Source organism: Balaenoptera borealis (assembly GCF_965194805.1).
Source record: "Balaenoptera borealis genome assembly, chromosome: 1".
Lineage (NCBI taxonomy): Eukaryota > Metazoa > Chordata > Mammalia > Artiodactyla > Balaenopteridae > Balaenoptera > Balaenoptera borealis.
In genome coordinates, this window is record NC_138860.1 from 21,039,382 (window position 1) to 21,053,835 (window position 14,454).

The 14,454-nt window shown below is 44.1% G+C and overlaps 1 long non-coding RNA gene across 1 annotated transcript in view; it reads right to left on the reverse strand.

The window, feature by feature from the left end:
* Positions 1 to 14,454, reverse strand: part of LOC309606864 — a 46,910-nt gene that overhangs the window by 18,843 nt on the left and 13,613 nt on the right. Inside the window, exon 2 of the long non-coding RNA XR_014232089.1 lies at positions 1 to 9,702. This exon is cut by the window's left edge and continues 18,843 nt beyond it. This is a non-coding gene — a long non-coding RNA (uncharacterized lncRNA). The remainder of the gene's footprint in view (positions 9,703 to 14,454) is intronic.

Genomic DNA, 14,454 nt, shown 5'->3' on the forward strand with positions numbered 1-14,454 from the left:
GGAGGGAAGTCATGAAGGATGCTCACCATCCCTGACAGTTTTCTGTCCCACCTCTCACTCCAGATAACGTCCTAGGACAGGCCACCTAAAAGAAATCTCTTTAAACTATGCTTTGGAAACCAGGTTTGGTAGCAAAACCCCTTTGTCACACCAGGACGGTCAACAACACACTAGGAGAGAGTCAGAAGAGGGAAAAGCAGGAGAAGGGCCTCGGATCCTGACTTAGCAGCAGCAATGTCCTGAGGATGCCAGCCCTGTGCCAGCTCCCCAAGCCCCAGAGCAGACCCTTCCCCCGAGGGCCTTTAGGCAGAAGCACCTCCCACACAGGGCATCTGAGGATGAGGGGCAGCCCACAGGGAACAGGTCGCTTCATCAGACATGTTTACCCTGCTGGCTGCTGGTGGCCAACTATTCTTTACCAGAACTAGACGATACATTTCATCACCCACCAGAACTTCAGCAGATGGAGAACTTGATGGGGATGACTTGATGAAAGAATCACTTGAAGGGGGAGGGATAAATTGGGAGATAAGGATTGATATATACACACTACTATCTATAAAATAGATAACTAATAAGGACCCACTGTATAGCACAGGGAACTCTACTCAGTACTCTGTAATGGCCTATAAGGGAAAAGAATCTAAAAAAAAAAAATAGAGTGGATATATGTATAAGTATAACTGATTCACTTTGCTGTATACCTGAAACTAACACAATATTGTAAATCAACTATACTCCAATAAAAATTAAAAAAAAAAAAAGGATCACTCGGAATAGGAGGATCCTAATATAGACTGTGGGCCTCTGTTAACCCATCTAAATATCTCTGTACTCCAGACTCAAGGGAAGCCACCTCTTCATCACAATAACTCCTAAATTTATGGGACTTGGCCACCTCTCAAACATTTCTCTTAGCAGAGAGATGTTCCTACAAGGTGGAAGGTCTTGACTGCCTCCATCAGGAAAAAAAAAATATCAAACTTGCATCTGACTGACCCTCAAACTAAGTCCTTTAGTGTTTCCCATCTATCCCCTTTCTGCCTCCTTGGTTAAAACTGGGAACGGCATTATGAATTGGTGAAGTAAAAAGAGAATGTGATCTGGAGTAACAGAGACCAAGGTTCCAATCTCAGCTCCATCATTTACTACCTGTGTAACCTGGAGCAAGCTCCTTGATCTTGCCAAACCTCATTTTCTTCATCTGTAAAATGGGAATGAAAATGTACACTTCAGAAGGCTAATGTAAGAAACAACCTAATGTCTATAAAGCATCTAGCAGGTTTCCTGCAATGGAAGAAGTTCAGTAAATGCTACTCCCTTCACTTTGACCCAGGTTCCCAGAAGGTAGGTGTTATATGTGTAAAAAGGGCCTCATAGTCAAATAAATTTGGAACATGCTTGGTTAGACAACTTGAAACCCATTTCTTCTCTGCAGGACTTTTCAGAGCCTTTAACCTGCCAATATGAGCTGTGAATCTCCAGGAGGTACTATAGTACCAAGGCTTCCCAGGCCACTGTGACCACAAAACCCTCCTCATAGACACCACTCAGGGGCAGTGCTCTGTGGCTTATCATTTAGGAAATGATGCTTTAAATTAAAGAGAATATAGCAACTAAATGTCACACTGTTCAGACGACCTCTTCTGGAATATGTAAATAGCCACTGGTTCCCTTTAGGGAAACCATCATCAAAGTAGAGAAGTCGAACTCAGTTTTCTTCCCCCAAAATTACTGCATGAAACGAGTGCTTATCCCAGCCCTAACTTTTTGCTAGACATGGACCATCTAGCAGTACCCGCTGCCTCGGCTTCACTGCTAATTATCTCTGTTGATGTTTCCCAGCACTTGCTTTTCTGGAAGAATCAGAGGCCAAAAATAAAAGTAGAGGGGTGAATGATTCAGCATTTTTTTTAGGTGTTTGTCTGATTGGATGCCTCATATATGATTGTACTCTAAATAGGGATTTCTGGGCCAATTTGTAGCAGCAGAGAAATTTTCAGCCATTTTATTAAGTTTTCACACCCTTGTAAAGGAAGCAGGCTAAAGACTTGCGTGCCCGGTTGGCAGAGCTAGAAACAGACAGTCAGATAGTGCGGCTGGAGAGCAAACCACCACGAGAGGAGGGCATAGCCTCCCTGAGGCTCTGGTTTAGGCTTAAAATTGTCTTCTATTGTCATCGTCACTTCTTCTCATCAGTTGCGGATCCTGGCATGCTGTGAAACACGCCAATCCTGCTTGTAAGTAAATTTCACCCTGCAGAGGAAGGGAATTAACATGCATGCTCCCTCTTTCCAAAACTATCTGCCAGGTGTGAAGAACCCCTCTAGACGCCGTGGTCCAATCAAGCTCTGCCTCGTGACCGGCCGACAAGCTTCACACGAGGTTGTGGATTAGATGCAAGGACAGTTTATCCCTTCATGCAGATGAGAATGTCAGACGGCTCGCCTTCACCACCGTCCCCTGAATCCCGGGGCACACTTAATCCCGCCGCTAAATCAAATGCAAAGCGTAATGGTATCGACTTGGGCCAGGTGGAGGCGAGAGCTTTAAAAATAAGTGTTAATGTTACCAAGTTGCAACCTCAATATCCCCCTGTCCCCGCATACCCCTCCCAGCTCCCTCCAGCTGCTTTCCTCTCAGTACCATCCCATGCCTAGAGCAGTGTCTGCTCCAACAAAACACGGTCATTTCTGCAGAATGAAGAACATCTGTTGAGCTCTTATGCTAGGAAGCCCTGTGTGGGGATCTTATCCTCACACCAGCTCTGCTAAATAGATAGTCTTCCCATTTGACAGATGATAAAATCATGGCTCAGACACGTTCAAAACATACCCAAGGATGCTCTCGCAGCATCTATATCCCAGGCAAGGCCAGAGAGGACTGAGGAAATGGACAGCCAACCTCCCCATGTCTGAAGTGGAGGACACCTGACTGAGTCACTGTTGAGCTGCCATTCCAGAAACTTCTAATATCGTTGAAAATGGGAAACAGTAATGCTCCGTTTGTGATCTTGACACAATAATTTCCCTCATCCATCAAGTGCTTCCTATTTGCCAGGCATTATTCTGCATAATTTATATATGTTACATATTTAATCCCACAACAACGTAATTAACTAGGTATGATTCTTGTCTCTCATTTCAGAGAGGAGAGGGCTAAAGTAAATAAAGGTCAAATGAATTTTGAAACGTGCAAGAGCCAGAATTCAAATCCAGACAAGGCAGCCTGGCCCCAGAGCCCACACAGACTCCAAGCCCTCCATTTTCCCACCCTCCTGCTTTACTCTCATGGCAGGGAGGACTTCTTTTCTCATTAGATTAAGCGTAGTGACCAAATTTTATTCATCTTGTATATATGTGTATGTATAAACACACACAAACACACCCTTAGCACAATACATGGCATATAAGTGCCTCGTAAAATTTTAATTCTTACATTAGTTAACTCTACCTGACTGTCTCTTTTATGTTCCTAATTTGTAAGTGAGAAATCATGTATTATTTTGGTCCCATTTTTATAGGCAAGAGGTTGCCTTATCTCTTTCCAAACAGCTTTCAGAACTCATCAAAAAATAAAAAGGGAGTCCACTTGGAACAAAATAGCAGAAGCCACATCTGAAAATAAGCTCTTCTTAACAAACACACCAAACTCTCAGGAGGAAGTTTAGGGAAGCAATTTGGGGAACTGATATGACTCACTTTCACCAATGATCATCGACAAACTGCCTGCTGACGGTTGAAGAAAATCTAGGAGCTTCTATCCTGCAAGATTTTGACAAGACCTGCTTCAGCCCTGACTGCCACTAAAACCACCTGGGAAACTTAAAATAAATTATGCTCAGGCCCACTCAGAGGCCAATTTTGTTGGTCCGGGGAGGGGTGGGGGTGGGGGTTCCCCTCTGGCACATCAGCCTCTTTTCAAAGCTTCCAAGTAAGTGTAGCCAAGGTCGAGCCTCAATATACTGCGTTCAGAGCGGGACAGATTTGTCGGTGGAAAGACTCAAAGAATGTTCCTTACAAATACAGCCCAAAGCATAGGTCCTCACTTTGGAATGGTGTTGCGTTTTCATTCAGTTTCTCAGGGCATCTTCACAAACAGAAGGTATATTGGTGGGTGGCTGACTTCTGCCCACTGAGAAGACAGAGAGCTGAGGTAAGTCCATTGCAGAGACAGGTCAGCAGCAGCTGAAGACTTTAAAAATCACCAGCTCACCATCTATGGGGTCAACGTGGCACTCCCCAGCCCACCCCATGGAAACAGCTTCTGCCCCCAGCCCCACCCCAGGACACCCGGTAACAGTCCAGCCAGCACAGCCCACGGTGGGAACCCCAGGGGGTGCTCACAACACGGGCACAATGTCTGACTGTCCACTGCTGCACACCCAGAGCCTGGAACGATGTCTGGCATGTAGTAGGTTCTCAATAAACATGTGTCAAATGAGTCATAATATCGGGAACACTTCAAGCAGGACAGTCAACAAATTCTCAAAAAGTCTGTGGGAGGAAAATAACTCAGATGACTAAGGCCACAAATATTCCAAAAGCACTCGACTCAACCAACAAACATTTCCAAACTATTATATAGAGAATGGATAAAAAACAAGGTCTTACTGTATAGCACAGGAAACTATATTCAAAATCCTGTGATAAACCATGGAAAGGAATATTAAAAAGAGTGTGTATATATATATAACTGATTCACTTTGCTGTACAGCACAAATTAACACATTGTAAATCAACTATACCATCAATTTTCAAAATAATAATAAATAAATAAATAAATAAGCGTTTCATCAGAGCAACTAAGAGCTTAAAAAAAAACTACATATTTTTATGATCTCATGTATTTTATGTAATGTCCAGGCATGTGCTCAGCATTGTATAAATAGGTATTTATACACAATCTAACCTAAGCTTCAGAGTAACTAAAAGCTTCAGAGTTACAAAAAGGTAGAAACTAGGATTAACTCGACTTGAATGTTACAAATGAGGAAACTGCAGCTTATAAAGTAACTTGGCCAAAGTCAAGCAGTGAGTAAATGGTGGGGCTCCCTGATACGGCGTCTGTGCCTTCTCACCCCACTCCTCCAAGGCAAGGTATGGAATACTCTGGATTAGAGACTCACAGCTGTAGGGGGAGCTAGAAGAAAGAGAGCGTGGATGACCACAGACTAGATCCTTCACCCCCTACCCCGGCTTCGGGGTGTTGAGGGCAACAATATGACCTTGTCATGGTTTCAGGGAAGCAGCTGTAAATCCTCCCAGTTCGCCCAGATTCAGGAGCCCAGGATGGAGTCAGCGAGGTGATTCAGTTGATTCCCAATCTCTCTAGCAAGACTCTAGAGAGAAGTGTCCCCACCTTCCTTGGGTCTCTCCCACCTGTGTCAGCCTCCCTCATCACAGAAGAAGGAATCAACACCACAGAGACCACCTGCACTTGGTCCTTGGAGGGAGGCTGGTCCTTGGTGGAGGCAATGGTGCGGTCATGGAGGGAACTGTGGCATGATTCAGACTACAGCAACTGTAATCAACCTCGGTATGGATATTTGTGTCTCACCCAATCACTCACCTGCAGAACAACTTAATAGCCGAAGCAGACCCTTCAAACTAAATAGTACTGTAGATCTACTAACACGTGATTAGTAGGAGGCTCACATTCACCCATCCTGCAACTGTCAGCTCCTCTCTCCTTCCCTTCCTCCCTCCCTCCTCATGCCCCCTCACCTGTGTTCCTGAGCACCCTATACCCACACATCTCTGAACGAGTCCGTGCACACGGCAGATGAGTCATTCATGTATGTATCTGTCTCTTCTGCTAAGCTGGGATACCCTCAGGGCAAGGTCCAGGTCTTAGGCATCAGTAGATCTCCAACATCTTGCCCTGCTCCTGGCATGTGATTGGTCCTCACGTTGGTGGTCCGGGTTAAAGTCCAACCATCAAGCCAAAGTGAGGAACATTACCCAGGTCTTAGATGTCAGAAGGTCCTTGTGCCTTTACAGGGGTTCAGCATAAGCTGTTAAAATATAAATCAGAATACATGGGATCCCTCTTAGGCCAACTTTCCTTCCCCAGACACCAGGCTACTGACACACTTCAGTGTTGTCCCCACCACTTCGGCCTTCTCATCCCCAGGTCTCTGACCCACAGAGGCACAATGAAGCATTTTCTTTCTTTCTTTCTCTTTTAAGATTTTTTTTGATGTGGACCATTTTTAAAGTCTTTATTGAATTTGTTACAATATTGCTTCTGTTTTATGTTTTGGCTTTTTTGGCCACGAGGCATGTGGGATCTTAGCTCCCCGACCAGGGATCGAACCCATAACCCCTGCATTGGAAGGTGAAGTCTTAACCACTGGACCACCAGGGAAGCCCCACAATGAAGCATTTTCATCACTGTGATGACTCATTAATACAGACACACAGATTGGCCTATTCGCCAGTGCACGTGAAAAACTAGATACGGAAAAGGAAAAACTTGATCCCAGGCCAAGGAGTTTGCACAGCTTAAATTTATCCAAATTATTTTGGCTTTATCACCACACTGCAAAGTCTACAAGACATGGAAGCAACCTAAATATCCATCAACAGATGAATGGCTAAAGAAGATGTGGTGTGTGTGTGTATACACACACACACACACACACACACACACATATATATATATATAATGGTATATCACTCAGCCATAAAAAAGAATGAAATAATGCCATTTGTAGCAACATGGATGGACCTAGAGACTATCATAGAAGTAAGTTAGACAAATACAAATATATCATATAACTTATATGTGGAACCTTTAAAAAATGTACAAATGAACTTATTTACGAAATAGACTCACAGACGTAGAATACAAACTTATGGTTAGCACAGGGGAAAGGGGGAAGAAAAGATAAATTAGGAGTTTGGGATTAACAGAAACACACTGCTATATTAAAAATAGATAAACAACAAGAAGCTACTGTATAACACAGGGAACTATATTCAATATCTTGTAATAACCTATAGTGGAAAAGAATCTGAAAAAGAATAAATACATATATATTATATATATATATATATATATGAATCACTTTGCTATATATACCTAAAAGTAATATAACATCATAAATCAACTATACTTCAATTTAAAAATAAATAAATAAAATGAAAAAAAAATGCAGAATTCTGGTAATGGGCAAGTTTAAACCAAGACCCCCTCCTGCAGTTACTTGCAATTACCACTTACTGCCTGAATCTGCAGTGAGCTGTGCGGAAATAGCCAGTGTTCCCCTGGGGCTCTGCATGCCACCTGTTGAGGTCTCTGGTGCCACCTGCAGCCTCCCGATGCCATCTCCATCCTCAGTAAGGCGGACAGAGTGAGGGTAGTAATGTTCGGTGTGAGAGAGGGAGAGGGTGCATAAAATAATGAGATGAAAATGGAGATGAGGCCTTGTGTGAGCAGCCTGGTGACAGCGGATAGAAGTATAAGAAGGATCCAGACTTCTTGGCCTGTAAAATGTTCTGAGCACCTCAATTCCAATGGGACTTGGAACCCAACACCACCAAGCAATTCTCAGGTACCAGCTGGGTGTCCTACAATTCAACTCAGTCTTGACACTATTTACACAGAGATAGCATCAGATCCCACATGTTAAGGGCTCGGTCCTACAAGACTGCCCTCCTCACCCCACTTCAGATGCCAGTCAAAAGCCCCGGTTGTTACCTGTGCTTCTGACCAACTGGCTATGAATCAGAGATTCCCACAACCCCCTCCTCAGTTTTGATTAATTTGCTAGAGCAGCTCACAGAACTCAGAGAAACATTGTACTTACTAGATCTCCGGTTTATTAAAAAAAGGTTATAACTCAGGAACAGCCAGATGAAAGAGATGCGTAAGGCAAGGTATGGGGAAGGGGCATAAAGCTTCCATGCCCTCTCCAGGCTCACCACTCTCCCCAAATCTCCATGTCTTCATCAACCAGGAAGCTCTCCTAACTCTCTCTTTTTGAGTTTTCTATGGAGGCTTCTTTACAAAGTCATGATTGATTAAATCATTGGCCAACCTTGATTGATTCAACCTCCAATCCCTCTCCTCTCCCTGGAGGTCTACAGTGGGACTGAAAGTTCCAGCCCTGTAATCATATGGTTGGCTCCATTGCCAACCAGCCCCCATCCTTAGGTGAGGACCAAAAGTCATCTCATTAATACAACAAAAGACATCTTTATCACTCTCATCACTTAGGAAATTCCAAGGGTTTTAGGAGCTCTGTGCTGGAAACGGAGACAAAGACCAAATATATATTTCTTATTATAAATCACAGTATCACAGTCTAGCGTTCAGTCATCCAACAAGACTGTCCGGAGTCAAATCCCAGGTCACCACGTAAGAGCTGTGAAACCTTGGGCAAGTCCCTGCCTGTAAACTGGGTTATCATGACTGCATGTCATGGGGCCACCATGAGGATTAAGTTACTATCTGTATATAACTGTGTTGGAACAGTGTCTGGCACATGATAAGCGTCATAAGTTTGTTATTATCATTATCTGGATTTCAGTCCACATTTCTGATCACCTAAGTGGCATCAGACTCTCTTAGCCCTAGTTCATTCAACTTTCCTTCATTCATCCAAGAGATACCTCTTTTTATTTTTTTGAATTTTTTTAATTTAATTTTTATATAGCAGGTTCTTATTAGTTATCTATTTTATACATATTAGTGTATATATGTCAATCCCAATCTCCCAGTTCATCCCACCACCACCACCATCCCCCACCGCTTTCCCCCCTTGGTGTCCATACGTTTGTTCTCTACATCTGCGTCTCTTTTTCTGCCCTGCAAACCGGTTCATCTGTACCATTTTTCTAGGTTCCACATATATGCGTCAATATACGATATTTGTTTTTAGGAGATACTTCTTAAGTGCACAATAAATTGAACTACCTGATCATCTCTGTACTTGCCCTCAGAGCTTTCCCACCTAGACCATATTTCCTTCTCTGCACGGCCAAATCCAAACTCTTTGAATTCCCAACCACCTCCCCTATGAAGCCTTCCAGGTTAATCCCAGTGGGTGTGGCCCCCTCCTCAATTCACAGGGCACTTCATTTTTCCTCTCATATAGCATTTAATACTGTATAACTCAAACCTTAGCTTGAAGCTCCCTAAGGACAGAACCAGTATGTTATTCATCTGTATGTTTCCCACAGTATAATCTCTCACATATAGTATGAAGTCAATAAATAAGTGTGGAATAAATGAAGGAGAATTTAGGCTAGCAACCAGGAGAAAGAGGCTCTCTGGCCTCTTACAAGAACCTGTTTAAAGAAACAGGAGATCATCAATTCAACTCCCCTCCCCCAAAATTGATGCCAAAATCTCAGCTTCTTTGTACACCGGTGCTGAATTGAATCTCAGAGACAGTTTTGGGTGAAGTAGAAAAGGATAGCTTTATTACTTTGCCAGGCAAAGGGGGGACACAGCGGGCTCCTGCCTCAAAAAACTATGTGTTCCCCACTTGGAGAAGATAGTGAGAAGTTTTATAGTAATGGTTCAAAGAGGGCGTGATCAGCTCGTGGACATTCTTCTGATGGGTTGGTGGTGAGGTAAGTAGGAGTCGGCATCATCAACCTTCTGGTTCCAACTGGTCTGCGGTCTACGTGCTTGTGGGCAGCATACCATTGTTAATCGTTAACTTCTCCTACCTGGAGGGGGGTTCAGTATCTGCAAAACAGCTCAAAGATATAGTTGTGTGTATCCATTGATGGGGAACCAGGACCCTGCCCCAAGGGTGCACTATTGTTTCTCTTGACTGTTTGTTTCTCCCTGGTCTCGCATCCCCTCCCTTCCCTAATTAACAACTGCTTGAACCTGCCCATTGGAACTCAGGGAAGGTCATGGAGGCTGAACGAAGCCTATTTCCTGTAATGAAAGAAATGGGGAACACAGAAAGGTTTTGTGCCCAGGAGCCCCACAGGGCCCTGCTCAGTATCAAAATTACTGAGTACCTATTATGTGCAAGACATTGCACAAAGCAACACAGAATTGTTTCTTTTTTTAATTAGAAAGATTCAATTCCTTCACTGTAGGATCTAATAATCAAGAAAAATGCCCAGTGCCCATGTGCAGCTTAGAATGCTCCCCCATCTCTGCTCCAGGACCAGGAGGTGAAGCTGTAGCAGTCACCAAGTCCCCTGAGAATCCAGGCACCCAATTCCAACCAGACCCCAAACCCAGCAGCTCTGTGAGTGAAGTCGAATCTGGCCTCTGTACCCCAACACCAAATAAGATATTGGAGACAGAGTTTTGGGTGAAGTAGAAAAGAATAGCTTTTTTTGATTTGCTATGCAAAAGGGGCAACATCGGGCTAATGGCCTCAAAACCATGTGTCCCAACTTGGAGGCTGTAGTGAGAAGTTTTATATAGTGGGTCAAAGAGGGCGTGATCAGCTCGTGGACACTCTTCTGATGGGTTGGTGGTGAGGTAAGTGGGAGTCAGCGTCGTCAACCTTCTGGGTCCAACCGGTCTGGGGTCTAGTGCTTGAAGGCAGCATACAGTTAACTTCTCCCACCTGGTGGGGGGTACTGTATCTGCAAAGATATTGTTGTGTGTATCCATTAATTGAGAACCAGGACCCTGCCCCAAGGCTGCAGTATTGTTTCTCTTGGCTGTTCTTCCCTTGTCTCTGAAAACCCTCCCTTCCCTAATTAGCAATTGTTTGAACCTACCCTTGGAACTCAGGGAAGGTCATGGAGGCTGAATGAAGCTTATGTCCTGTAATCAAGAAATGGGGGACACAGAAAGGCTTTTGTGCCCAGGAGGCCCACAGGGTCCTGCTCGGTTTCATGAGGCCTTCCCATATGCCCACAGCACATAGTTCAAACCTTCTTTGCCCTCGCTAAAAACTGCACAGTCTCTCAAGGCCTACCACCTCATGGCACACTTTACCATTATCCTGGGGCCACCAGAGTGAATGCCTCCATTTCTCCCACTTACGCCCATCCTCCCCTCTTCCCCACATTGCTAGGAGACCCAGCCTTCTTCCTTCCAAAGGCTGCCCTTTCCTGTGCTCAGGACCCTGCTCCTTGTTTTGATTTCTCCCAATCTTTCTCCCTCCCTCCAGCATCTTCCCCTTTAAATTTCCATAAATTATTTCTCCTTTGCTTACCAGGATCAGCTCTGCCCAGGGCAACCTTGGGCAATTCACTTAACCTCAACTATAAACATTAAGATAATAAAACCCATCTCTCAGATAACGTTAGGTCTCCTTGAGAACAGAGATCACTTATTTTTACTCTTATTTGGGCATTCCTCAATATCTTGCAATGGGCCTGGCATATAGTAGGTATACAATAGATGAGACAGGGCTTCCCTGGTGGCGCAGTGGTTGGGAATCTGCCTGCCAATGCAGGGGACACGGGTTCGAGCCCTGGTCTGGGAAGATCCCACATGCCACGGAGCAACTAGGCCCGTGAGCCACAACTACTGAGCCTGGGCGTCTGGAGCCTGTGCTCCACAACAAGAGAGGCCGCGATAGTGAGAGGCCCGCGCACCGCGATGAAGAGTGGCCCCCGCTTGCCGCAACTAGAGAAAGCCCTCGCACAGAAACGAAGACCCAACACAGCCAAAAATAAATAAACAAATAATAATTTAAAACTTCCTTACAATAGATGAGACAAACATAAGATTAATGAGTAAGTCCCAGTATGAACCAATCAAACCTCCCATATTAATTGAATCAGTTTTTCTCTGAGGAAGAGCATTTGACATTAACACCTCACTCCCAATCAAGTGAGAAAATCCTGGCTGGGCCCCTTATCTCAGAAAGTCTTTTTTAAAAATTTTTTATTGGACTATAGTTGATTTACAGTGTTGTGTTAGTTTCAGGTGTACAGCAGAGTGATTCATTTATATGTATACATATATCCACTCTTTTTTACATTCTTTTCCCATATAGCTCATTACAGAGCATTGAGTAGAGTTCCATGTGCTATTTAGTAGGTCCTTATTAGTTTTCTATTTTTTATATAGTAGTGTGTAATGTCAATCCCTATCTCCCAACTTATCCCTCACAGCCCCTTTCCCCCCGGTAACCATAAGTTTGTTTTCTAGATCTGTGACTCTATTTCTGTTTTGTAAATAAGTTCATTTGTACCATTTTTTTAGATTCCACATATAAACGATATCATATGATACTTGTTTTTCTCTGTCTGACTTACTTCACTCAGTATGATAATCTCTAGGTCCATTCATGTTACTGCAAATGGCATTATTTCATTCTTTTTTATGGCTGAGTAATATTCCAGTGTATATACGTACCACATCTTCTCTCCCCATTCCTCTGTCGATGGACATTTAGGTTGCTTAAGGAAACCATAAACAAAATGAAAAGACAACCCACAGAATGGGAGAAAATATTTGCAAACAAAGCGACCGACAAGGGATTAATCTCCAAAATATACAAACAGTTCATGCAGCTCAATATCAAAAAAAAACCCAAAAAACAATGCAATCAACAAATGGGCGGAAGATCTAAATAGACGTTTCTCCAAAAAAGACATACAGATGGCCAAAAACACATGAAAAGATGCTCAACATGACTAATTATGAGAGAAATTCCAATCAAAACTACAATGAGGTATCACCTCACACCAGTCAGAATGGCCATCATCAAAAAATCTACAAACAATAAATGCTGGAGAAGGTGTGGAATGTAATTTGGTACAGGCACTATGGAGAACAGTATGGTTACTTAACTAAAAATAGAGCTACCATATGACCCAGCAATCCCACCACTGGGCATATATCCAGAGAAAACAATAATTCAAAAAGCTACATGCACCCCGATGTTCACTGCAGCACTATTTATAATAGCCAAGTCATGGAAGAGTCTTTTAGATTCAGATCAAAATGTGATGCTATCATCCAGATAGCAATGCCATCCTTAAGCCTCTCACATCTCTAGGCAGAGCTGAGCTGCTGGGCAAATTCACGACTCTCATCGATGTGTAATATAGATCTTGATCAATTATAAGACTTCAGTCGTTTATGGGAACAGAGTTGTTATGCTGTTGTGTTATATAAATGTGATTTCTTTGTGCTGGTGTATAAATATTATTTGTCAGTATAAATAATTTGTTATATCAATTTGCTGGTTTTACTCATCTGTAAATCCTGAATCTCTAAAAACCCTGATATGTGACTCATGTACCCATGCTTCCCCACTCCTAAGGGACAGAAGACTTTCCTGTCACACATGCTGCCCTCTTAAACTGCCATCCTGGGTCTCACCTCCCTTTCCTTATCAAACCCTGCTCACAGTAACTTGAATCATGCCCTCCCATACCTGAAGCTCCTGAAATGGGGGCCACCCTCTCCCATTCAGCTGCATCCTCCAATCCCACTGCCAGATTGGTTAGCATTTTCTTGGACTTCTCTACAAGATTTCAAACCACTAAACAGCCCCTCTTTCCGGAATCTCTTGCCTTGGTTGCCAGGACAGGACAGCACCTCCTGGCTCCCTTTCCGCCTCATCCCTAACCCACCCCTGTCCCCCAAGTTCCAGCCTCAGACCTCTGATCCCTCATTCCTGAAGAGCTCACTTATGCTTTGGCTCCCACCTCCCCTTCATGAGGACACAACCCCCAACTCGGGCCCCTCTAGGCTCCAGGCTGGAATTTCCAGCAGCGCCCTGGACACCTGCATCTGGGAGTCCTGCCAGCTCCACGTTTCTAACACTGGATTCCTCATCATCTTCCCAAAGCACATTCCCAGTCAGAGATGCCACGTCTCTGTCCATCCACTTGTTCCGCAAGCACAGGGCAGGTCATGCAGCAGCGGGCAGAATCAGGCCCCCGCCCTCAGGGATGAGAGAACTCAGACAGTAATCAAAGAAATAGATATAAACTACAACCCAGATGGTGATGAAAGAAAACACAGCAGGCTTCAGAGACAGCTGCAGCGAGACGCTCTATTTTACGCGGATGTTTATCGCTCTAGGTCAAGATGAGCTCCTCCAATAAATGAGTCTGGAGAGAGAAGAGAAGAAGATCTCACCGCGGGACACACTGATGTTTAGAGATGAGGAGGGGGGGGTGGGGCAGCATAGGAGACCGAGAAGGGGCTGCTAGGGCAGTAAGAGGACAATCAGGAATGAGGGCCTAGAGGCAAAGGCAGGAAAATGTTTCAGGAAGGTCAACCGAGGCCAGGGCCCCAGTGAGGTGAAGACAGAATAGACCCTTGGATCTGGCAACACGGAGGTCACGGAGACGAGACAGTGGCGTGTGGAGAAGGAGACGGATGAGAGGACGAGAGGTGAGAAACGAACTAGAAACAGCAAGTCTTCCACAGAGCTTTGATATTCAGCGGAGCAAAGAATTGGCGCAGCAGCTAAAAGAAAACAAAATCTAGGGTGGGGTTTGTTATGTTGGGAGATTACCGCATATTTGTATGCTGGTGTAATCTAGTGGAGAAGGA